Below are 25,032 nucleotides of genomic sequence, written 5' to 3'. Positions count from 1 at the left end.
CAACATAAGCAGTAGGAACAATAGGATCATTATAAGTGATAGTCTTTTCTTTAACTTTAATAAGTGCAGCTACTTTTACTTCTATGGGAGGATGATATTTAAACCACTTTTCCTTAGGGAGATCAACATGAGTAGCGAAAGATTCACAGAAAGAAGCTACTATCTCAGAGTCAAGTCCATATTTAGTGCTAAATTTACGAAAAACATCGGTATCCATAAAAGATTTAACACAATCAAACTTAGGTGACTTACCTGACTCCTTACCTTCGTCGAGGTCCCAATCTTCAGAGTTGCATTTAATTCTTTCCAATAAATCCCATTTGAATTCAATAGTCTTCGTCATAAAAGAGCTAGCACAAGAAGTATCGAGCATGGTGCGATTGTTATCAGAAAGACGAGCATATAAATTTTGAATAATCATTTCTCTTGAGATCTCATGACTGGGGCATGAATATAACATTGATTTAAGCCTCCCCCAAGTTTGAGCGATGCTTTCTCCTTCACGATTCCAAAAATTATATATATATAATTGCGATCACGATGAACAAGATGCATAGGATAAAACGTTTGATGAAATTCCAATTTCAATCGTTTGTAGTTCCATGACCCCGTATCATCACATAGCATATACCATGTCAATGCATCTTCCTTTGAAGATAAAGGGAAGACCTTCTTCTAAATAACATCTCCGCATACACCTCAAGCTTAAATAATCCACAAACTTCATCCACATATATTAAGTGCTCATCAGGATGCGTTGTTCCTCTCCTGCAAAAGGATTAGCTAGCAGTTTTTCTATCATACCCGAAGGAATTTCAAAGCAGACATTTTCATTTTTAGTAGGTTCAGTAGGTTGAGGAGCGACTCTTTGCTCTACTGGTTGGGGTGAAGATACCCCGAACAAGCCCCTCAAAGGATTACTTTCCATAGTAACAAGTGACAGTAAATTTCAGCACACTATATAAATTTTTCCTTACCAAATTCCACCTACCAAAGGCGCCAACGAGGAGCAGAAGGAAATGATAAGCGGTTTTCAGCAAGGTATTCTCTGCAAGCACTGAAATTATAGGTAACAGATAGTTTTGTGATAAGACAATTGGTAACGAGCAACAAGTAACAAAATTAAATAAAGTGCAGCAAGGTGGCCCAATCCTTTTTGTAGCAAAGGACAAGCCTGGACAAACTCTTATATGATGTAAAGCGCTCCCGAGGACACATGGGAATTATCGTCAAGCTAGTTTTCATCATGTTCATATGATTCACGTTCGGTACTTTGATAATTTGGTATGTGGGTGGACCGGTGCTTGGGTGCTGCCCTTACTTGGACAAACATCCCACTTATGATTAACCTCTATTGCAAGCATCCGCAACTAGAACAAAAGTATTAAGGTAAACCTAACCATAGCATGAAACATATGGATCCAAATCAGCCCCTTACGAAGCAACGCATAAACTAGGGTTTAAGCTTCTGTCACTCTAGCAACCCATCATCTACCTATTACTTCCCAATGCCTTCCTCTAGGCCCAAATAATGGTGAAGTGTCATGTAGTCGACGTTCACATAACACCACTAGAGGAGAGACAACATACATCTCATCAAAATATCAAACGAATACCAAATTCACATGACTACTAATAGCAAGACTTCTCCCATGTCCTCAGGAACAAACGTAACTACTCACAAAGCATATTCATGTTCATAATCAGAGGGGTATTAATATGCATAAAGGATCTGAACATATGATCTTCCACCAAATAAACCAACTAGCATCAACTACAAGGAGTAATTAACACTACTAGCAACCCACAGGTACCAATCCCGGACTTGCAGACAAGAATTGGATACAAGAGATGAACTAGGGTTTTGAGAGAAGATGGTGCTGGTGAAGATGTTGATGGAGATTGCCCTCTCCCGATGAGAGGAGCGTTGGTGATGACGGTGGAGATGATTTCCCCCTCCCGGAGGGAAGTTTCCCCAGCAGAACAGCTCTGCCAGAGCCCTAGATTGGTTCCGCCAAGGTTCTGCCTCGTGGCGGTGGAGTCTCGTCCGGAAAGATGGCTTATGATTTTTTTTCTCATAGAAAGACTCCATATAGCAGAAGATGGGCATTGGAGGGCCACCAGGGGGACCACGAGGTAGGGGGCGCGCCCAGGGGGGTAGGGAGCGCCCCCCACCCTCGTGGGCAGGGTGTGCCCCCTGGTGAACTTCTTGCGCTCAATATTTTTTATATATTCTGAAATTGACTTCCGTGAAGTTTCAGGACTTTTGGAGCTGCGCAGAATAGGTCTCTAATATTTGCTCCTTTTCGAGCCCAGAATCCCAGCTGTTGGCATTCTCCCTCTTTATGTAAACCTTGTAAAATAAGAGAGAATAGGCATAAGTATTATGACATAATGTGTAATAACAACCCATAATGCAATAAATATCGATATAAAAGCATGATGCAAAATGGACGTATCATTACCATACGTGCATGCTACGGGACTTGCAAACCTCAACACAAGTATTTCTCAATTTCACAATTACTCAACTAGCACGAGTCTAATATTACCATCTTTATATCTCAAAACAATTATCAAGTATCAAACTCCTCATAGTATTTAATGCACTCTATATGAAAGTTTTTATTATACCCATCTTGGATGCCCATCATATTAGGACTAAATTCATAAACAAAGCAAACTACCATGTTGTTTAGAGACTCTCAAAATGATATAAGTGAAGCATGAGAGTTCAACAATTTCTCTAAAATAAAACTACTGCCATGCTCTAAAAAGATATAAGTGAAGCACTAGAGCAAACGACAAACTACTTCGGAAGATATAAGCGAAGCACAATGAGTAGTTGAATAATTATGCAACTATGTGAAGACTCTCTAACATTTAAGAATTTCATATCTTGGTATTTTATTCAAACAGCAAGCAAAACAAAACAAAATAAAATGATGCTCCAAGCAAAACACATATCATGTGGTGAATAAAAATATAGTTCCAAGTAAAGTTACCGATGAACGGAGACGAAAGTGGGGATTCCATCCGGGGCATCCCCAAGCTTAGGCTCTTGGTTGTCCTTGAATATTACCTTGGGGTGCCTTAGGCATCCCCAAGATCAGGCTCTTGCCACTCCTTATTCCATAGTCCATCGAATCTTTACCCAAAACTTGAAAACTTCACAACACAAAACTAATAGAAAACTCGTAACCTCCGTTAGTATAAGAAAATAAATCACCACTTAGGTACTGTTGTGAACTCATTCTAAATTCATATTGGTGTAGTATCTACTGTATTCCAACTTATCTATGGTTCATACCCTTCGATACTACTCATAGATTCATCAAAATAAACAAACAACACAATAAAAACAGAATCTGTCAAAAACAGAACAGTCTGTAGTAATCTGGAGATTTCGAATACTTCTGTAACTCCAAAAATTCTGACAAATTAGGAAGACCAGGAAATTTTGTATATTGATCTATTGCAGTCAGAATTAGTATTTTTATCATTCTCTGGTAAAAAAATGAAAATTATTTTCGTGAGCGCATACTTTATGTTTTTATCAGCAAGATCAAACAACAGTCACCCAAGAAGATCCTAAAGGCTTTACTTGGCACAAACACTAATTAAAACATAAAACACAATCATAACAGAGGCTAGATGAATTATTTATTACTAAACAGGAACAAAAAGCAAATAACAAAAATAAAATTGGGTTGCCTCCCAACAAGCGCTATCGTTTAACACCCCTAGCTAGGCATGATGGTTTCAATGATGCTCACATAAAAGATAAGAATTGAAACATAAACAGAGCATCATGAAGGATATGACTAGCACATTTAAGTCTAACACTCTTCCTATGCATAGGGATTTTGTGATTAAACAACTTATGTGAACAATAATCAACTAGCATAGGAAGGCAAAACAAGCCTAACTTCAAGATTTTAAGCACATAGAGAGGGAACTTGATATTATTGCAATTCCTACAAGCATATATTCCTCCCTCATAATAATTTTTAGTAGCATCATGAATGAATTCAACAATATAACCATCACATAAAGCATTATTTTCATGATCGACAAGCATAGAATTTTTATTACTCTCCACATAAGCAAATTTCTTCTCATGAATAGTAGTGGGAGCAAACTCAACAAAATAACTATCATGTGAGGCATAATCCAATTGAAAGTTAAAATCATGATGACATGTTTCATGGATATCATTATTATTTATAGCATACATGTCATCACAATAATCATCATAGATAGGAGGGATGCTTTCATCATAATAAATTTGCTCATCAAAACTTGGGGAACAAAAAATATCATCTTCATCAAACATAGCATCCCCAAGCTTGTGGCTTTGCATATCATTAGCATCATGGATATTCAAATAATTCATACTAACAACATTGCAATCATGCTCATCATCCAAAGATTTAGTGCCAAACATTTTAATGCATTCTTCTTCCAACACTTTGGCACAATTATCGAAATCCTTATTTTCACGAAAGATATTAAAAAGATGAAGCATATGAGGCAACCTCAATTCCATTTTTTGTAGTTTTCTTTTATAGACTAAACTAGTGATAAAACAAGAAACTAAAAGATTCAATTGCAAGATCTAAAGATATACCTTCAAGCGCTAACCTCCCCGGCATTGGCGCCAGAAAAGAGCTTGATGTCTACTACACAACCTTCTTCTTGTAGACATTGTTGGGCCTCCAAGTGCATAGGTTTGTAGGATAGTAGCAAATTTCCCTCAAGTGGATGACCTAAGGTTTATCGATCCATGGGAGGCATAGGATGAAGATGGTCTCTCTCAAACAACCCTACAACCAAATAGCAAAGAGTCTCTTGTGTCCCCAACACATCCAATACAATGGTAAATTTTATAAGTGCACTAGTTCGGCGAAGAGATGGTGATACAAGTGCAATATGGATGGTAGATATAGGTTTTTGTAATCTGAAAATATAAAAACAGCAAGGTAGCAAGTGGTAAAAGTGAGCGTAAACGGTATTGCAATGCTAGGAAATAAGGCCTAGGGTTCATACTTTCACTAGTGCAAGTTCTCTCAACAATAATAACATAATTGGATCATATAACTATCCCTCAACATGCAACAAAGAGTCACTCCAAAGTCACTAATAGCGGAGAACAAACGAAGAGATTATTGTAGGGTATGAAACCACCTCAAAGTTATCCTTTCTGATCGATCTATTCAAGAGTCTGTAGTAAAATAACATGAAGCTATTCTTTTCGTTCTATCTATCCTAGAGTTCGTACTAGAATAACACCTTAAGACACAAATAAACCAAAACCCTAATGTCACCTAGATACTCCAATGTCACCTCAAGTATCCGTGGGTATGATTATACGATATGCATCACACAATCTCAGATTCATCTATTCAACCAACACAAAGAATTTCAAAGAGTGCCCCAAAGTTTCTACCGGAGAGTCAAGACGAAAACGTGTGCCAACTCCTATGCATAAGTTCACAAGGTCACGGAACCCGCAAGTTGATCACCAAAACGTACATCAAGTAGATCACGTGAATATCCCATTGTCACCACAGATACGCACATGCAAGACATACATCAAGTGTTCTCAAATCCTTAAAGACTCAATCTGATAAGATAACTTCAGAGGGAAAACTTGATCCATTACAAGAGATTAGAGGGGCAGAAACATCATAATATCCAACTATAATAGCAAAGCTCGCGATACATCAATATCGTGCCGAATCAAGAACACAAGATAGAGAGATCAAACACATAGCTACTAGGACATACACTCAGCCCCGAGGGTGAACTACTCCCTCCTCGTCATGGAGAGCGTCGGGATTATGAAGATGGCCACCGGAGAGGGATTCCCCCCTCCGGCAGGGTGCCGAAATAGGGTCCCGATTGGTTTTTGGTGGCTATAGAGGCTTGCGGCGGCGGAACTCCTGATCTAGGTTATTTTCTGGAGGTTTCTGTATTTATAGGAATTTTTGGTGTCGAGAACAAGTCAGGGAGGTCCCTGAGTCGTCCACGAGATAGGGGGCGCGCCCAGGGGGGTAGGGCGCCCCCACCCTCGTGGATGGTCCAGTACTCTTCTGGCTCAACTCGTTTACTCCGGGGGCTTCTTTTGGCCCATAAAAAATCATCAAAAATTGGCACGTCAATTGGACTCCGTTTGGTATTCCTTTTTCTGTAAAACTCAAAAACAAGGAAAAAAACAGAAATTGGCACTGGGCTCTAGGTTAATAGGTTAGTCCCAAAAATCATATAAAATAGCATATAAATGCATATAAAACATCCTAGATGTATAATATAATAGTATGGAACAATAAAAAATTATAGATACGTTGGAGGCGTATCACAGGGTTAATCATAAGTAGGAGGTTTATTCAAGTAAGAACATCACCTAAGCACCGGTCCACCCACATATTAAATTATCAAAGTACCGAACACAAATTAAAAACCAATATGATGAAAGTGACTAGATGAAATTCCCGTGTACCCCCAAGAACTCTCTGCTTATCATAAGAAACCGTTTTGGCCTGTCCTTTGCCTCAAAAGGACTGGGCCACCTTGCTGCACTTTTGTTACTACTATCGTTACTTTCTCGTTACAAATTATCTTGCTATCAAATTACTCCACTAACTACAATTTCAGCACTGCAGACATTACCTTACTAAAAACCACTTGTCATTTCCTTCTGCTCCTCATTGGGTTCGACACTCTTACTTATCGAAAAGAGCTATAATTGATCCCCTATACTTGTGGGTCATTGATACATCTCCAACGTATTTACTTTTTCTCATGCTTTTCCTCTTCTTTTAGACTCTAATTTGCATGATTTGAATGAAACTAACCCCGGACTGACGTTGTTTTCAGCAGAACTACCATGGTGTTGTTTTTTGTGCAGAAATAAAAGTTCTCGGAATGGAACGAAACTTCACGAGGATTTTTTATATAATAAATAAGAATTTCTGGACCGAAGACCTATCGGAGAGGGGCCCCTGGGTGGGCACAACCCACCACGGCGCGCCCCCCTCTCCTGGCGCGCCCAAGTGGGTTGTACCCACCTAGTGGCCCCGCAGACCTCAACCCTGACACTATAAATTCCTATTTTCGGAGAAAAAAATCAGGGAGAAAGAATTATCACGACCCACGAGATGGATCCGCCGCCAAGCCCTATTCTTCCCTGGGAGGGCAGATCTGGAGTCCGTTTGGGGCTCCGGAGAGGGGGATCTTTGTTCTTCGTCATCACCAACCCTTCTCCAACGCCAATTCCATGATGCTCCCCACCGGGAGTGAGTAATTCCTTCGTAGGCTCGCTGGTCGGTGAGGAGTTGGATGAGATTCATCATGTAATCGAGTTAGTTTTGTTAAGGCTTGATCCCTTGTATCCACTATGTTCTTACATTGATGTTGCTATGACTTTGCCATGCTTAATGCTTGTCACTTTGGGCCCGGGTGCCATGATTTCATATCTGATCCGTTTATGTTATCACCATTATATCCATGTTCTAGATCCGATCTTGCAAGTTATAGTCACCTACTACGTGTTATGTTCCGGCAACCCCGGAGTGACAATAACCGGGACCACTCCCGGTGATGACCGTAGTTTGAGGAGTTCATGTATTCACTATGTGTTAATGCTTTGTTCTGGTTCTCTATTAAAAGGAGGCCTTAATATCCCTTAGTTTCCAATATGGACCACGCTGCCACGGGATGGTAGGACAAAAGATGCCATGCAAGTTCTTTTAATAAAGCGCGTATGACTATTTACGGAATACATGCCTACATTATATCGATGAACTGGAGCAAGTGCCGTATTGCCCTAGGTTATAACTGTCACATGATGAATATCATCCAACAAGTCACCGACCCAATGCCTATGAATTTATCTTATATTATTTCTGCTAAGTTACTACTGCTATCATCACTATTACACTTGCTACAAAATTACTGTTATCACTATTACTGTTACTATTGCTGCTGTCACTACTATCAAAACTACCAAACTACTTTGCTATTGATCACTTTGTTGCAGATAATTAATCTCCAGGTGTGGTTGAATTGACAACTCAACTGCTAATACCTTCAAATATTCTTTGGCTCCCCTTATATCGAATCTATAAATTTGGGTTGAATACTCTACCCTTGAAAACTGTTGCGATCCCCTATACTTGTGGGTTATCAAGACCTCTTTTCTGGCGCCGTTGCCGGGGAGCATAGCTATATTTGTTGAGTCACCTGGGATTATTATCATATTATCACTATGAAGAATCTAAAGGATCCTAAGACTAAGATATTTCCCCCAAGGACGAGGGGAGGTAAGGAACTGCCATCCAGTTCTGCTTTAGATTCACCTTCTCTTATGAGTAAACTTGCAACACCACCACATGCTATTAATTCTGATATGTCGCAAGTTATTGATGATGCTACTTCTACTATGAATGATGCTTATGATGATGCTAGTACCTTGCTTGATAATGATGATGTGCCACTTGGTGAATTTCTTGATAAACAAATTGCTAGATTTATACAACATGATGTTGTTGAATCTGATGATGAGCTTGAACTGAATCTCCTAAAACACCTACTAGAACTAGCCTTCCTAGATACGAATTGCCTAAGGTACCGGAAGGTTATGTTATGAGTGAATAAACAACTAGAGATATTCTTGCTTGCAAAGATAGAGATGATCTAGAGAAATTACTACACAAGTATAAAGAAAAATCTCTGAATGCTATAATGAAGTGTGATCCTAAGTTTGCAACTTCACCTATCTTTATTGATGATAAGGATTATGAATTCTCTGTTGACCCGGAGTTAATCACTTTGGTTGAATCTGATCCTTTCCATGGTTATGAAACTGAAATTGTTGTGGCACATCTTACTAAGTTGAATGACATAGCCACTCTTTTTACTCATGATGAGAAAACTCACCATTACTTTATTCTAAAATCATTTCCTTTCTCATTAAATGGAGATGCTAAAGCTTGGTACAATACTCTTGCTCCTGGTTGTGTGCGTAGTCCCCAGGATATGATTTATTGCTTCTTTAAAAAATATTTTCCTTCTCATAAGAAACAAGCTGCCTTACAGGAAATATTTAACTTTGCTCAAACTAAAGAAGAGAGTCTCCCACAAGCTAGGGGGGCTTTGCCAATTACATAATGCTTTGCCTGATCATCCTCTTAAGAAAAATGAAATACTTGATATCTTCTACAATGGACTAATCGATACTTCTAGGGACTTCCTAGATAGTTGTGCTGGTTGTGTTTTTAGGGAACGAACTGTTGGGCAAGCTGAAGAATTATTGAATAACATATTGAAAAACTATGATGATTGGACTATTCCTGAACCACCGCCTAAACCTACTCCGAAGAAGAGGGGTATATTATATCTCAGTCCTGAAGGTATGCAAGTGGCAAAGAAATCTATGAAGGAAAAAGGTATTAAAGCTGAGGATGTTAAAAATTTACCTCCTATTGAAGAAATACATGGGCTTAATACATCACCACTACCTAAGGTGGTAGAGGTAAATTCTCTTATGAAGTTCAATGATAATGATAATCCTCACAATATGCATCCTAGTCAATGCCTTTATGATTTTGAAAACTATATTAGAAAACAAGATCACTTCAATGCAAATGTTATGAAACAATTGAAATATAATTCTGATATGATTGCTCGCTTGAGTGGCTTGTTATTTAGAATATCAAATGATGTTAGAGGTGTTGGAAAACATGCTTCTATGGTTCAAACTCAACTAGAACAAGTTGCTAAATCTCAAAGAGAATTGCTTGATGAAATGAATAATAATATGCATGACTTTGCTGTTAGAGTTGCAACTAGAGGAGGTAAAATGACTCCGGAACCACTTTATCCTGAGGGACACCCAAAAACAATTGAACAAGATTCACAAAGAGCTAACACTAGTGCACCTAGTTCTTCTAAAAAGAAAAAGAAAAAGAAAAATGATAGGACTTCACATGCTCCTAGTGAACCTGAAATAGAGAAACCTCCTGATAATGATAATGAAGTTTCTATCTCAGATGCTGAAACTCAATCTGGTAATGAACACTCACCTAGTGATAATGAAAAAGATAAAGCTGATGTTCATGAAGATACTCAACCAAACAATGAAAAAGAACCAGATAATGATGTTGAGATAGAACCACCTATTGATCTTGAAAACCCACAACCTAAGAATAAAAGATATGATAAAAGAGACTTCATTGCTAGAAAACACGGTAAAGAAAGAGAACCATGCATTCAAAAACCTATGCCTTTTACACCCAAGTCAACTAAAAAGAATGATGATGAAGAATTTGAATGCTTTTCTGAAATGCTAAGGCCAGTCTTTTTGCGTACTCGCTTGACTGACATCTTGAAAATGCCTCCGTATGCAAAGTATATGAAAGACATCATCTCAAATAAGATAAAAATATCGGAAGCTGAAATCTTCACTATGCTTGCTAATTATACTTTTAAAGATGGAGTACCTAAAAAACATGGAGATCTGGGAATACCAACTATACCTTGCTCTATCAAAAAGAATTATGTGAAAACTGCTTTGTGTGATTTAGGAGCTGGTGTTAGTGTTATACCTTTCTCTTTATATAAAAGACTTGACTTGAATAAACTCACACCTATTGAAATAGCTTTGCAAATGGCTGACAAATCAACTGCCATACCTATCGGTATTTGTGAGGATGTGCCCATTGTTGTTGCTAATGTTACTATTTTGACTGACTTTGTTATACTTGAGATGCCCGAGGACGACAACATGTCGATTAACCTTGGTAGACCCTCCTTGAACACTGTAGGGGCTATTATTGATTGCAATAAAAGCAAGATCACTTTTTATATTAATGGCAATGAGCATACGGTGCACTTTCCGAAGAAACAATTCCAAGTGAATGGTATTAATGCTATTGAAAAATCTTCGACAATCACTATTGGAAGTTTTCAAATACCTCTACTGTAACACCCCGCATGTAACTTACCATATTTGTACTCCGACTCTTGCCATTTTCGGCTCTAAGTTATGAGATTCCCTTTGTGGTTGGGTTTGTCTTCGTTTTTATTTTGTTCATGTCTTGCATTTCATATCATGTCATCACGTGCATCTCATCTGCATACGTGTTCGTCTCATGCATCCGAGCATTTTCCCCGTTGTCCGTTTTGCAATCCGACACTCCTACGTCCTCCGGCGCCCCCTTTTGCCTCTTTTCATGTGTGGGTGTTAAACGTTCTCGGATTGGACCGAGATTTGCCAAGCGGCCTTGGTACACCACCGGTAGACCATCTGTCAAGTTTCGTGCCATTTGGAGTCCGTTTGATACTCCAACGGTTAACCGGGGAACCGTAAAGGCCTCGTGTGTGTTGCAGCCCAACACCCCTCCAAGGTGGCCCAATAACCCTTCCAAACTTATCCCATGTCCTCCGCCGTCGGATCACGACCGTGTGGCCGAAAACTACACCTCCATTTGGACACTCCTACCTCATCCTACCTATAAATATGTGCACTCCTCTGAATTTTCGGGTCCAAACCCTAGTTCCACCTCTCCCTCCGCGCCGGACGCACTCGCCGGTGCCGGACACGTCCGCCGCCGCCTCCCTCGCCCAATCCGCCGCTGCCACATGGCACCCCGCGAGCCCCGATGCCGCCGGCCCGCGCGAGCCCACGGCAGGCCCGCCCGGCCCGCGCGCCTCCGCCCCGCCGCCCGCTCCTAGTGCCGCACGCCGCCCGGCTCCGCCACCGCTCCGCCGCCCCACGTCCTCGCCGGCCACGCGCTGCCGTCAACCTCCGCCGCCCCGGCAACCGTCGCTCCCCGCCGCCCCGCGCCTCACCGCCGTCCCGCGTCCCGCGCCACCGCACCGTCCGGGAGACCGCACCCATCGTCGTCCGGATCCGGCGCCCAGAGCTCCGGCGACCACTATCTCCAGATCCGGCCGTCGCGCCTCTTCATCCGGTGGGAACCCCGGCGATCCTCATTTCTCGCACCAAGAGCAAACCCTATATCTGTTCTAGGAGGTGATAATTTCCACTAAGTCCCCTTTCTCTGTAACATTTCGAGCCACTGTTCATCACATCATAACTTCATGATCGTTGCTCCATTTTGTGTGTGCAATATATCAAAATGTTCATCATGATGTGTTCTTAATTTTGTTCCATTGTGCCATGCTTGTTTGAGTCCATCTTGATGCCCAAATCATTGATGCAAGAGTGCTATAAAATGTTAGGTGCTAATTCTTAGCAGAGTATGAGCATTTGTCATTTTTGCTACAATTGTTGTGTGCTGCTTTTGAACATGAGCTCTACATGTGTTTTGGGCTATACCATGACATCTTTACAGGAGTGTATGCCATGTATTTTTGTGATCAATGTGGTGACTAGCACAAGCATGCAAAGTAGCTCTCGTGATATTGCTGATTTCAGGGACTTAGAATTTCACTAAGTCTTTTCCCTGTTGTTATTTTTATGCCATGTATTCATGTTTCTACAGAGTGATCCATGCTTGTTTTGAGTATCTTCAGTAAGGATGATTTGGACATATAGTTATGCTCTATCCATCCATGCCCCTGTTTGCAATTATGGAGTAACCTAGCATGACTTAATCTTGCTCTATTTTTGCTATAAAATGTTCCTGACAGATTGTTTACATGTTAATCAATCTTGCCAAGGTTGTTGTACTTGATCCTTGCATGTTATAAACTTGTTCTTGCTTTGGTTAGCTTCATGATCATGTCTTCTTGCTGGTAGTATGCTTAGTTTGTCATGTGAGGCTTTGTGATGAGTGAATCGAGCTCGCAAAGAGGCCTTCATAATTCTATTTTTGCCATGCCGAGTTTTCTGCTAAGTTGAATCTGTTAACAAAACTTGCTATGTTTACATGGGCGCCATCATATTTTCTATGCCCTTTTGGCTCATGGTCAGTAAGGGACTTTTGTTCTATGCTTTGAGTAGATTCATGCCATGCCTTTGTTTGCTATGTCCTGTTCCTATAGCATATTGTTATCTTGCTCTAAACATTGCTTCCTGATGTTAATTCCTGACATGTTGGTATTTTCACTAAGTCTGTGAAGCTGATATCTTTAGCACTTTTGCCATGCTTGTTTAGACCTGCTCTTTTGTGATTTAGCCGTAGCTCAGTGTTCATCTTTTGTCAAGAATCTTGAGTAGATCCCTGCCATGTGCTTTGTTGCTATGATGGAGTGCAGTAGCTTAGTTTCTTGTTGCATTCTAGGTGGCATCATGCTATTAATTGCAGAATTGTGCCATTCTTGTTTTGCTTGCCATTTGCAAACCGTGCATCCGATTCCGGTGATATTTATATCGATTTCGACCGAAATCAACTCATCTTTCCAGCGGCACACTTGGTTTGCCAAGTTGAGGCCTGGTTCAACCTTTTCCTTCCGGAGCATGCATGTGCATTGCATATCACATCCCGCATATCATGTCATGTTTTGCATCATGTTGCTTGCGCATTGCACCATGGTTGATTCTTGTTTCCTTTTGCTTGTGTTCTTGCTTTGGGTAGAGCCGGGAGACGATTACATGATCGAGGAACCCGTTGAGTACGCTTACGAGGATCAAGCTTTCGTCAACTCGGAGAACTTTGCAGGCAAGATGACCATACCCTCGAAATCACTTCTATGTTTGCTTGCTAGTTGTTCGCTCTATTGCTATGCCGCGATACCTACCACTTGCTTTATCATGCCTCCCATATTGCCATATCAAGCCTCTAACCCACCTTTCCTAGCAAACCGTTGTCTGGCTAAGTTACCGCTTTGCTCAGCCCCTCTTATAGTGTTGCTAGTTGCAGGTGAAGATGATGTTTGTTCCTTGTTGGGATATCATTATTATATCTTGTTTACTTTAATGCATCTATATACTTGGTAAAGGGTGGAAGGCTCGGCCTTATGCCTGGTGTTTTGTTCCACTCTTGTCGCCCTAGTTTCCGTCATACCAGTATTATGTTCCTTGATTTTGCATTCCTTACGCGGTTGGGTTATAATGGGAACCCCTTGACAGTTCGCCTTGAATAAAACTCCTCCAGCAAGGCCCAACCTTGGTTTTACCATTTGCCACCTAAGCCTTTTTCCCTTGGGTTTCGCGGACTCAAGGGTCATCTTTATTTTAAGCCCCCGGGCCAGTGCTCCTCTGAGTGTTGGTCCAAACTAGGCGATGTCTGGCGCCCCCTGGGCAACCAGGGTTTATGCCAACCCGATGTCTTGCCCATCCGGTGTGCCCTGAGAACGAGATACGTGTGACTCCTATCGGGATTTGTCGGCACATCGGGTGGCTTTGCTGGTCTTGTTTTACCATTGCCGAAATGTCTTGTAACTGGGATTCTGAGTCTGATCGGGTCGTCCTAGGAGAAGGAATATCCTTCATTGACCATGATAGCTTGTGATGGGCTAAGTTGGGACACCCCTACAGGGTTTTGAACTTTCGAAAGCCGTGCCCATGGTTATGGGCAGATGGGAATTTGTTAATATCCGGTTGTAGAGAACTTGACGGTTAACTTAATCAAAATGAATCAACCGCGTGTGTAGCCGTGATGGTCTCTTTTCGGCGGAGTCCGGGAAGAGAACACGGTCTCGTGTTATGCTTGAACGTAAGTAGTTTCAGGATCACTTCTTGATCACTATAGCTTCTCGACCGAGCTTTGCTCTCTTCTCGCTCTCATTTGCGTAAGTTAGCCACCATATATTCTAGTTCTTGCTGCAGATCCACCTCACTACCTTTTCCTACCCATAAGCTTAAATAGTCTTGATCGCGAGGGTGTGAGATTGCTGAGTCCCCGTGACTCACAGATTACTTCCAAAAACAAATGCAGGTGTCGATGATGCCAGTGCAGGGGACGCGGCCGAACTCAAGTGGGAGTTCGACGAGGATTCATGATGTTACTATGTTTCCTTTCCGGATGATCAGTAGAGGAGCCCAGTTGGGGCGATCGGGGATCTAGCATTTGGGGTTGTCTTTCTTTATTTGGTTCCGTAGTCGGACCTTGATTGTATTCTGGATGATGTAATGCTATATTTATGTATTGTGTGAAGTGGCGATTGTAAGCCAACTCTTTATCCCTTTCTTATTCAGTACATAGGATGTGTAAAGATTACCCCTCTTGCGACATGCCTACTATGCGGTTATGCCTCTAAGTCATGCTCCGACATGTGGGAGATAGAGCTGCATCGTGGGTGTTACATCTACCTACTATAAAAAAGAAATATGAAATACTTATTGTAGGGGAAATGCATATCCCCATTGAGGTAACCTAGTGATTTAGGAAAGTTCTTCGGTTTCATGTTAATCTAAAGTGGTTGTTAATAAGACTTGATCAACCTTATTAATGAATCATTTTTGAACGGTATGAAGTTGATGAATTTAGTAAGCACTACCTTCTGTCCCAACCTTTTTTCTATTTTTATTAGTTAAATAAAATAAAATGCCATGTTTTGTCTATTTTCTGAATGTCCCATGTAATAAAAAATGACCCAAAAATAAAAGTTCTCAGAATGCCCTGAAAATTTTACATGATTTTTTTCTAAATATTTGAGAATATTTGGTGCAATAAACATCAAAGGGAGGTGCACCAGGTGGGCACAACCCACCTGGGCGTGCTAGCACCCCCAAGCGCGCCCTGGTGGGTTGTGGTCCCCACGTGCCCCCTTCACTTATCTCTTTAGTCCACATCATCACTTACCTTCAGAAAACAATATCATTTACTCTCTCTCCCATGTTCTTGAGCTCAACCCCGCGGATTTCGATCTCTTTACTCGAAGCTCCATTTCCGAAACTGTTTTGGTGGATTGTTGCTTTGTATGTGACTCCAGCGTTTGTCCAATTAATTTTTGTTTTAGTGGTTTATACTTTGAATAATTAGCTACTCTTGGTGCTGCTATAGATGTGCTTGCATGTTGAATTCTTAGTGTTCTAAGTAGTTTGAATGGTTGCTATGGCCTCTATGTATCCCTATGTGTAGTTGCTATCAATCTTATAAAGTTTTATTGACAAATTTTTGTCACCCGAAAATTCTTATTTTCAGAAAATTGTATGCGGACATGATGAACCTATTTGGAAGGAGTTCTTCGAGGAGACGATCCTCGGGGGCATCTTCTAGTGATAGTTCTGCTCGTTGTTCTTATGTTGAACCAAGTGAAAGTTCCACACGAAGTGCCGCTACCAAAACATGCTTATGGCCTTGTGATGAGTATATGATGCGAGTGGGCATTAAGGAGGAATTTGAGCAATATGTTCAAAATGCCGGTCTCGGTCCCTACCTCTCAGATAAGTGTGAACAGCACCAACTTCTCACTGAATCATTTGTCAAAGGATTTAAATATTTTCCTCGTGAGTCTAGGGTGTCGTTTATGCTTTATGATAATCCATTTACTATTCCACTAGAGAATTTTTCTTACCATTGCAAACTTCCATTCTGGGGTTCGCTTGATGAGCCATCAACGGCTGAGTTTGAGTATTTCTTGGCTAGCCTTTGTTATGGTGAAAATAGGGGAGTGAGACAAGGAAGAATAAAGAGCATTCACTTTCCCGCAATTCAGTATTTTGCATTATTTAACGGGAAATGCATAGTAGGCAAGCAAGACTATCGCATACTTTGTGCGACAGACTTGAGCCTCATTCACACTGCTCTCACTGGTGAAAGGGATTATAACCTTGCAGCCATAGTTTCACGCAGACTCCAACACAATGCTAACAGCGGCTGGTTCTATGGTGGAATTTATGCCACGCATTTAGCACGAGGGTCGGGTGCTTCACCTCTGCCCTTTGATCCTATTCTACCCACGCAGTATTTAGATTTTGACACCTTAAAAGAGGATAAGATTCTCAAGGGAAAGGTTGATAACTTCACTTATAATCTTTTGTTTAACCAAACATCTGTTGTGGACACATATTTACCTGCGCCTGCTCTTTTTGACTATAACAGCAAGGGAAGATATTTTGTTCTTGAGAGCGAGGCCCGAGCTCATAACGCAGTAGTGGTGGCGGCACGGCATGCTGAGGCATCCGCACCGAGAGCCTCTGTGAGCTACCATGCCGACTACAACCCTCCAGGCTACAGACCGATCACCAACTTAGGCCAAAAGTCTAAGCTTAGGGGAGTACGTGTTTCCACCGACTTTACATTCATGTTCACTCATTCCAATTGTCGGTGTCCATACTTTTTCATTGTATCATCCATGCTTAGATTTATTTTCTTGCTTTCTTCTTTTGTGTTTGGAAAAACTTCAGAAAAACCAAAAAAATTAGTTGTAGTAATTTAATTTCTATTGCATGCTTAGATTTAGTATTAAAAAGAGAAAACCCAAAAATATTTCCTTGTTCTTCTTTTGCTTATTGGGAGCTTTCCCGTGTAAATAGTTTTTCTTGTTTTTGCTTTATTTGCTTGCTAAAGAAAACCAAAAACTCCAAAAATATTTCATTGTGTTTCTCTGAATTTCTTTTCTTTTATTTGAGTTGTACCGAGGAGAAGACCACGATGAAAATGTTGAGTGGCTCTCATATGTATAATTGTTGAACTAATAAAGATCACATTTTACCTTGTCTTCTCCTGTTGAATAAAATGTTTGCAAATTCCAGCTTAGTCCATGGCACTCTAGCACTATTATTATTTTCATATCATTCGGTCGTGCAAGTGAAAGGCAACAATGACGACATTCAATGAACCTAGTATCAATGATTCAGCCCATTATGACAATTAGAGATTATAGTTTCTCATGCCATGCATAAGTAGCTGGGAGTTGATAATGATTTATCTTGGATATCAACATAGCTTTAAAATGATTGTGATGTAGTATGATGATATGGTATCCTCCTCCGATTGTTCAAGTGGCTTGACTTGGTACATGTTCATGCATGTAGTTGAGTCAAAACCAACATAACCTATGTGATATTTATGTTCATGGTGTTCATATCCTACTCATGCTAGTGCCCAATGTTACTTATGCATAATGCATGGTTATGATCGTTGTTGCTCTCTAGCTGCCCGCTTCTCAATCTAAATTGCTAGCCTTCGCCTGTACTAAGTGGGAATTCTTCTTGTACATCAAAAACCTTGAACCCAAAGTTATTCCAGATGAGTCCACCATACCTACCTATATACGGTATTACCCTGCTGTCCTAAGTAAATTTGCATGTGCCACCTCTAAAAACTTCTAAAAATTATCCGTTTTATGTGCCTGGATCGTTCATGGAACGGCAGGAGGTGGTCGGTATCTTCCATGCTAAGCGGGTTATTCTTAGGTCGAGTGTTTATTCACTCGCCATCACACGAGAAAAGGGCGGTATTAGGGATGCCCAGTCCCAAACTGCAAATTACAAAAAGAGTTAATCGCTCGAATAATCAAACAAAAACTCCCAATGGATTCAAAACCTTTACTTTTATCGCTTGGGAACAGTCACTAGCCTGTTTAGCATGGGAGATATTGATAACTGATGGCCGTGGAGTAAATGAGAAGGGTGCATGTCTCAAAATATCATTTATCTCTTTTTTAAAAATTGAGCTCTGGCACCTCTGGAAATCACTGCTTCCCTCCATGAAGGGACTTTCTATTTACTTTCATCTTGTGTCACCACCTTCTAAAACAAGCGCCAAAAACTGAGTAGAGCACAGTTGTCATGATTTATGCATTGTGTATAGCTAATGTTGGGTGCATCATGACTAGATCTTTTCTACCATGAATTACAATGTTTAGTAATACGTCTCCAACGTATCTATAATTTTTTATTGTTCCATGCTGTTTTATTATCAATCTTGGATGTTTTATAATCATTTTATAGTCATTTTATATCATTTTTTAATACTAACTGATACGTCTCTGTCGTATCTATAATTTTTGATTGTTCCATGCCAATATTCTACAACTTTCATATACTTTTGGCAACTTTTTATACTATTTTTGGGACTAACATATTGATCTAGTGCCCAGCGCCAGTTCCTGTTTGTTGCATGTTTTTTGTTTCGCAGAATATCCATATCAAACAGAGTCCAAACGGGATAAAAACTGACGGAGATTTTTTTTGGAATATATATGATTTTTGGGAAGAAAAATCCACGCAAGATGATGCCTGAGGGGGCCACGAGGCAGGGGGGCACGGCCCTGACCCTCGTGGCCACCCCGTAAGGCGGTTGATTCCCTTATTTCGCTGCAAGAAATCTAATATCCGGATAGAGATCATGTTAAAATTTCAGCCCAATCGGAGTTACGGATCTCCGGGAATATAAGAAACGGTGAAAGGGTAGAATCTGAGAACGCAGAAACAGAGAGAGACAGAGAGACAGATCCAATCTCGGAGGGGCTCTCGCCCCTCCCGTGCCATGGAGGCCATGGACCAGAGGGGAAACCCTTCTCCCATCTAGGGAGAAGGTCAAGGAAGAATAAGAAGGAGGGGGGCTCTCTCCCCCTTGCTTCCGGTGGCACCGGAGTGCCACCGGGGGCCATCATCATCACCGCAATCTTCACCAACAACTTCACCGCCATCATCACCAACTCTTCCCCCCTCTATGCAGCGGTGTGACCTCTCTTTTACCCGTTGTAATCCCTACTTAAACATGGTGCTCAATGCTATATATTATTTCCCAATGATGTATGGCTATCCTATGATGTTTGAGTAGATCCGTTTTGTCCTATGGGCTATTTGATGATCAAGATTGGTTTGAGTTGCATGTTTTATTATTGGTGCTGTCCTATGGTGCTCTCCGTGTCGCGCAAGCGTGAGGGATCCCCACTGTAGGGTGTTGCAATACGTTCATGATTCACTGGGTTGCGTGAGTGACTGAAACACAAACCCGAGTAAGGGGGTTGTTGCGTATGGGATAAAGAGGACTTGATACTTTAATGCTATGGTTGGGTTTACGTTAATGATCTTTAGTAGTAGCGGATGCTTGCTAGAGTTCCAATCATAAGTGCATATGATACAATTAGAGAAAGTATGTTAGCTTATGCCTCTCCCTCAAATAAAATTGCAATAATGATTACCGGTCTAGTTATCGATTTCCTAGGGACAAATAACTTTCTCGTAACAAAAGGCTCTTTACTAAAACTAACTTAGTTGTGTCTTTACCTAAACAGCCCCTACTTTTTATTTACGCAATCTTTATTATCTTGCAAACCTATCCAACAACACCTACAAAATACTTCTAGTTTCATACTTGTTCTAGGTAAAGCGAACATCAAGCGTGCGTAGAGTTGTATCGGTGGTCGATAGAACTTGAGGGAATATTTGTTCTGCCTTTAGCTCCTCGTTGGGTTCAACACTCTTACTTATCGAAAGCTGTTGCGATCCCCTATACTTGTGGGGTATCAAGACCTTTTTCTGGCGCCGTTGCCGGGGAGCAATAGCGTGGGGTGAATATTCTCGTGTGTGCTTGTTTGCTTTATCAGTAAGTAATTTTTATTTGTTGTTCTTAGTTGTTTTCTATCTTTAGTTATGGGTAGGAAACGCAAAATACCAAAAAAATTAGTTGTACCTACTAAACCAATGGTTGAAGAACCACTCAAAATCTATCACACTATTGAAGCTTATTACTTGGATCATCTTCGATCCCTATGTGCTCGTGCTAAAACCCCAACTAGCTTAGTTGAGGGAAAATCTTTAGATGAGCATGCTTGTTATGTGCGACACCGAATATCTGAAAAAAGGGAAACTTTTACTAGGTCAAATTCATCGTTTGCAATGCTATGCTTGGAATTTATGCGAAATAAATGATATTACTTGTTTTTCTGAAAACCCTAAGAAACACCTTCCCTATCAATGTGAGTTTAGTGATAATGGAATCGTACCTTCGTATGCTAAGGTGTTTATAGTTACTATGATGTTCAACAAATTGAAGAATTTGTTGCTTTTAAGGGTTCTTATGAAATTGCTTCTTTGATTGAAACGTATGATGCTACTCTTTACAAATCTAAAAAATTTCACATACTTAAATATTGCTATGATAATTATGCTTCTAATGCCTATGTTGAACCATATATTGAGGACTACCCCGTTGTCCAAGAAGAGACTAATATTTTGCAGGAGTCTATGGAAGAAGAAATTGATGAAACTATGAGCTCATTGGATGAAAAAGATGAGGAGGAGAGCGAAGAACAAAAGGAGGAAGAGCGGATTAGCTACCCGTGCCCACCTTCTAATGAGAGTAACTCTTCAACTCATACATTGTTTAATTTCCCTTCGTGCTTACTGAAGGATGATTGCTATGATGATTGTTATGATCCCGTTGATTCTCTTGAAATATCCCTTTTTAATGATGCTTGCTATGCTTGTGGCCAAGATGCCAATATGAATTATGCTTATGGAGATGAACTTGCCATAGTTCCTTATGTTAAACATGAAAGTGTTGCTATTGCACCTACACATGATAGTCCTATTATCTTTTTGAATTCTCCCGACTACACTATATCGGAGAAGTTTGCCCTTGTTAAGGATTATATTGATGGGTTGCCTTTTACCGTTGCACATGATGATTTTGATGAATATAATATGCATGTGCTTGATGCTCCTACGTGCAATTATTATGAGAGAGGAACTATATCTCCACCTCTCTATGTTTCCAATATGATAAAATTGCAAGAAACTGCTTATGCTATGCATTGGCCTTTACTATGTGTGCATGAATTATTCTTTTATGACATGCCGATGCATAGGAATAGAGTTAGACTTCATTGCTATATGATATATGTTACTTTGTGCTCACTAGTAAATTACAAATCATTGTTAATTAAAATTGGCTTTGATATACCTTAGGGTCCGGGTGGATCCATTACTTAAGCACTATATGCCTAGCTTAATGGCTTTAAAGAAAGCGTTGCCAGGGAGACAACCCGGAAGATTTAGAGAGTCATTTATTTCTGTCGAGTGCTTTCATATAGTTTAAAAACAATAAAAATAAAGAGGGGAACCCAAAACTTTTTCAAAAAGGAAAGTGAAAGTGAGAAAGACAAGCATTGTTGAAGTGGGAGAGCTCCTTGAACTTTGTTCATGCTCACAGAAACTTTGTGAATCTTGATTACAGAAACTTTTCAACAAAAATAATTATACCCTTTTACAATTCCATTGTATTATAAAAATAACATGCCAAGGTTTGCCTTTAGGATGTTTACATTTGCTTGATGGTTTGTACGGTGCAGGACAGAAACTTTGGCTGTAGTGCGAGATTTTACATTTTTAGCTGGAATGTCAAATGGTTCTGATTCTTTTTGCAATGTCTTCCTATAGAAATTTTTTATTTTTCCTAATTTTGGTAGAATTTTTCAAGTACCATAAGTATGGTGAATGTTCATATTATTACAGACTGTTCTGTTTTAGACAGATTCTGTTTTTGATGCATAGTTTGCTTGTTTTGATGAAATTATCGATTTATATCAGTGGATTAAGCCATGGAAAAGCTATATTACAGTAGACACAATGAAAAAACAAAATATGAATTGGTTTGCAACAGTACTTAGAGTAGTGATTTGCTTTATTATACTAACGGATCTTACCGAGTTTTCTGTTGAAGTTTTGTGTGGATGAAGTGTTCGATGATCGAGAAGGTCTCGATGTGAGAAGAAGGAAGAGAGGCAAGAGCTCAAGCTTGGGGATGCCCGAGGCACCCCAAGTAAATATTCAAGGAGACTCAAGCGTCTAAGCTTGGGGATGCCCCGGAAGGCATCCCCTCTTTCTTCAACAAGTATCGGTATGTTTTCGGATTCGTTTCGTTCATGCGATATGTGCAATCTTGGAGCGTCTTTTACATCTAGTTTTCATTTTTCTTTTATGCACCATGCTGGTATGAGATAGTCCTTGGTTTATTTATAGAATGCTCTATGCAGTTCACTTATATATTTTGAGTATGGCTTTATAGAATGCTTCATGTGCTTCACTTATATCATTTGAAGTTTGGATTGCCTGTTTCTCTTTACATAGACAACCGCCATTTGTAGAATGCTCTTTTGCTTCACTTATATTTGTTAGAGCGTGGGCATATCTTTTGTAGAAATAATTAAACTCTCTTGCTTCACTTATATCTATTTAGAGAGATGACAGGAATTGGTCATTCACATGGTTATTCATAAAATCCTACATAAAACTTGTAGATCACTGAATATGATATGTTTGATTCCTTGCAATAGTTTTGCGATATAAAGATGGTGACATTAGAGTCATGCTAGTGGGTAGTTGTGGATTAGTAGAAATACTTGTGTTGAGGTTTGTGATTCCCGTAGCATGCACGTATGGTGAACCGTTGTGTAACGAAGTCGGAGCATGAGGTATTTATTGATTGTCTTCCTTATGATGGCGGTCGGGGACGAGCGATGGTATTTTCCTACCAATCTATCCCCCTAGGGGCATGCGTAGTAGTACTTTGCTTCGAGGGCTAATAAACTTTTGCAATAAGTATGTGGGTTCTTTATGACTAATGTTGAGTCCATGGATTGTACCCACTCTCACCCTTCCACCATTGCTAGCCTCTCTAGTACCGCACAACTTTCGCCGATACCATAAACCCACCATATACCTTCCTCAAAACAGCCACCATACCTACCTATCATGGCATTTCCATAGTCATTCCGAGATATATTGCCATTCAACTTCCATCATCATCATATACATGACTTGAGAATTCATTGTCATATTGCTTCGCATGATCGTAAGATAGGTAGCATGATGCTTTCATGGCTTGTCCGTTTTTTTATGTCATTTCTATGCTAGATCATTGCACATCCCGGTACACCACCGGAGGCATTCATATAGAGTGATATCTTTGTTCTAGTATCGAGTTGTAATATTGAGTTGTAAGTAAATAAAAGTGTGATGATCATAATTATTAAAGCATTGCCCCAGTGAGGAAAGGATGATGGAGACTATGATTCCCCCACAAGTCGGGATGAGACTCCGGACGAAAAAAAAAGAAGATAAAGGCCAAAAAAAGAGAAGGCCCTCCAAACAATAATAATAATAAATGAGAGAAAAAGAGAGAAGGGGCAATGTTAATATCCTTTTACCACACTTGTGCTTCCAAGTAGCACCATGTTCTTCATATAGAGAGTCTCTTGAGCTATCACTTTCATATACTAGTGGGAATTTTCATTATAGAACTTGGCTTGTATATTCCGATGATGGGCTTCCTCAAATGCCCGAGATCTTCATGAGCAAGCAAGTTGGATGCACACCCACTTAGTTTCAGTTTGAGCTTTCATACACTTATAGCTCTTAGTGCATTTGTTGCATGGCAATCCCTACTCACTCACATTGATATCTATTGATGGGCATCTCTATAGCCCGTTGATATGCCTAGTTGATGTGAGACTATCTTCTCCTTTTTGTCTTCTCCACAACCACCATTCTATTCCACCTATAGTGCTATATCCATGGCTCACGCTCATGTATTGCGTGAGGGTTGAAAATGCTGAAGCGTGTTAAAAAGTATGAACCAATTGCTCGGCTTGTCATCGGGGTTGTGCATGATGTGAATATTTTGTGTGGTGAAGATGGAGCATAGCCAGACCATATGATTTTGTAGGGATAACTTTCTTTGGCCTTGTTATTTTGAAAAGACATGATCGCTTTATTAGTGGGCTTGAAGTATTATTGTTTTTATGTCAAATGATAGACTATTGCTTTGAATCACTCGTGTCTTAATATTCATGCCATGATTAGACATATGATCAAGATTATGCTAGGTAGCATTCCACATCAAAAATCATCTTTTTTTATCATTTACCTACTCGAGGACGAGCAAGAATTAAGCTTGGGGATGTTGATACGTCTCCGTCGTATCTATAATGTTTTATTGTTCCATGCCAATATTCTACAACTTTCATATACTTTTGGCAACTTTTTATACTATTTTTGGGACTAAACATATTGATCTAGTGCCCAACGCCAGTTCCTGTTTGTTGCATGTTTTTTGTTTCGCAGAATATCCATATCAAACGGAGTCCAAATGGGATAAAACTGATGGAGATTTTGTTTCGAAATATATATGATTTTTGGGAAGAAAAATCCACGTGAGACGATGC

Source organism: Triticum urartu, chromosome 6 (genome assembly GCF_003073215.2).
Source record: "Triticum urartu cultivar G1812 chromosome 6, Tu2.1, whole genome shotgun sequence".
Lineage (NCBI taxonomy): Eukaryota > Viridiplantae > Streptophyta > Magnoliopsida > Poales > Poaceae > Triticum > Triticum urartu.
This window is presented reverse-complemented; position numbering follows the sequence as displayed.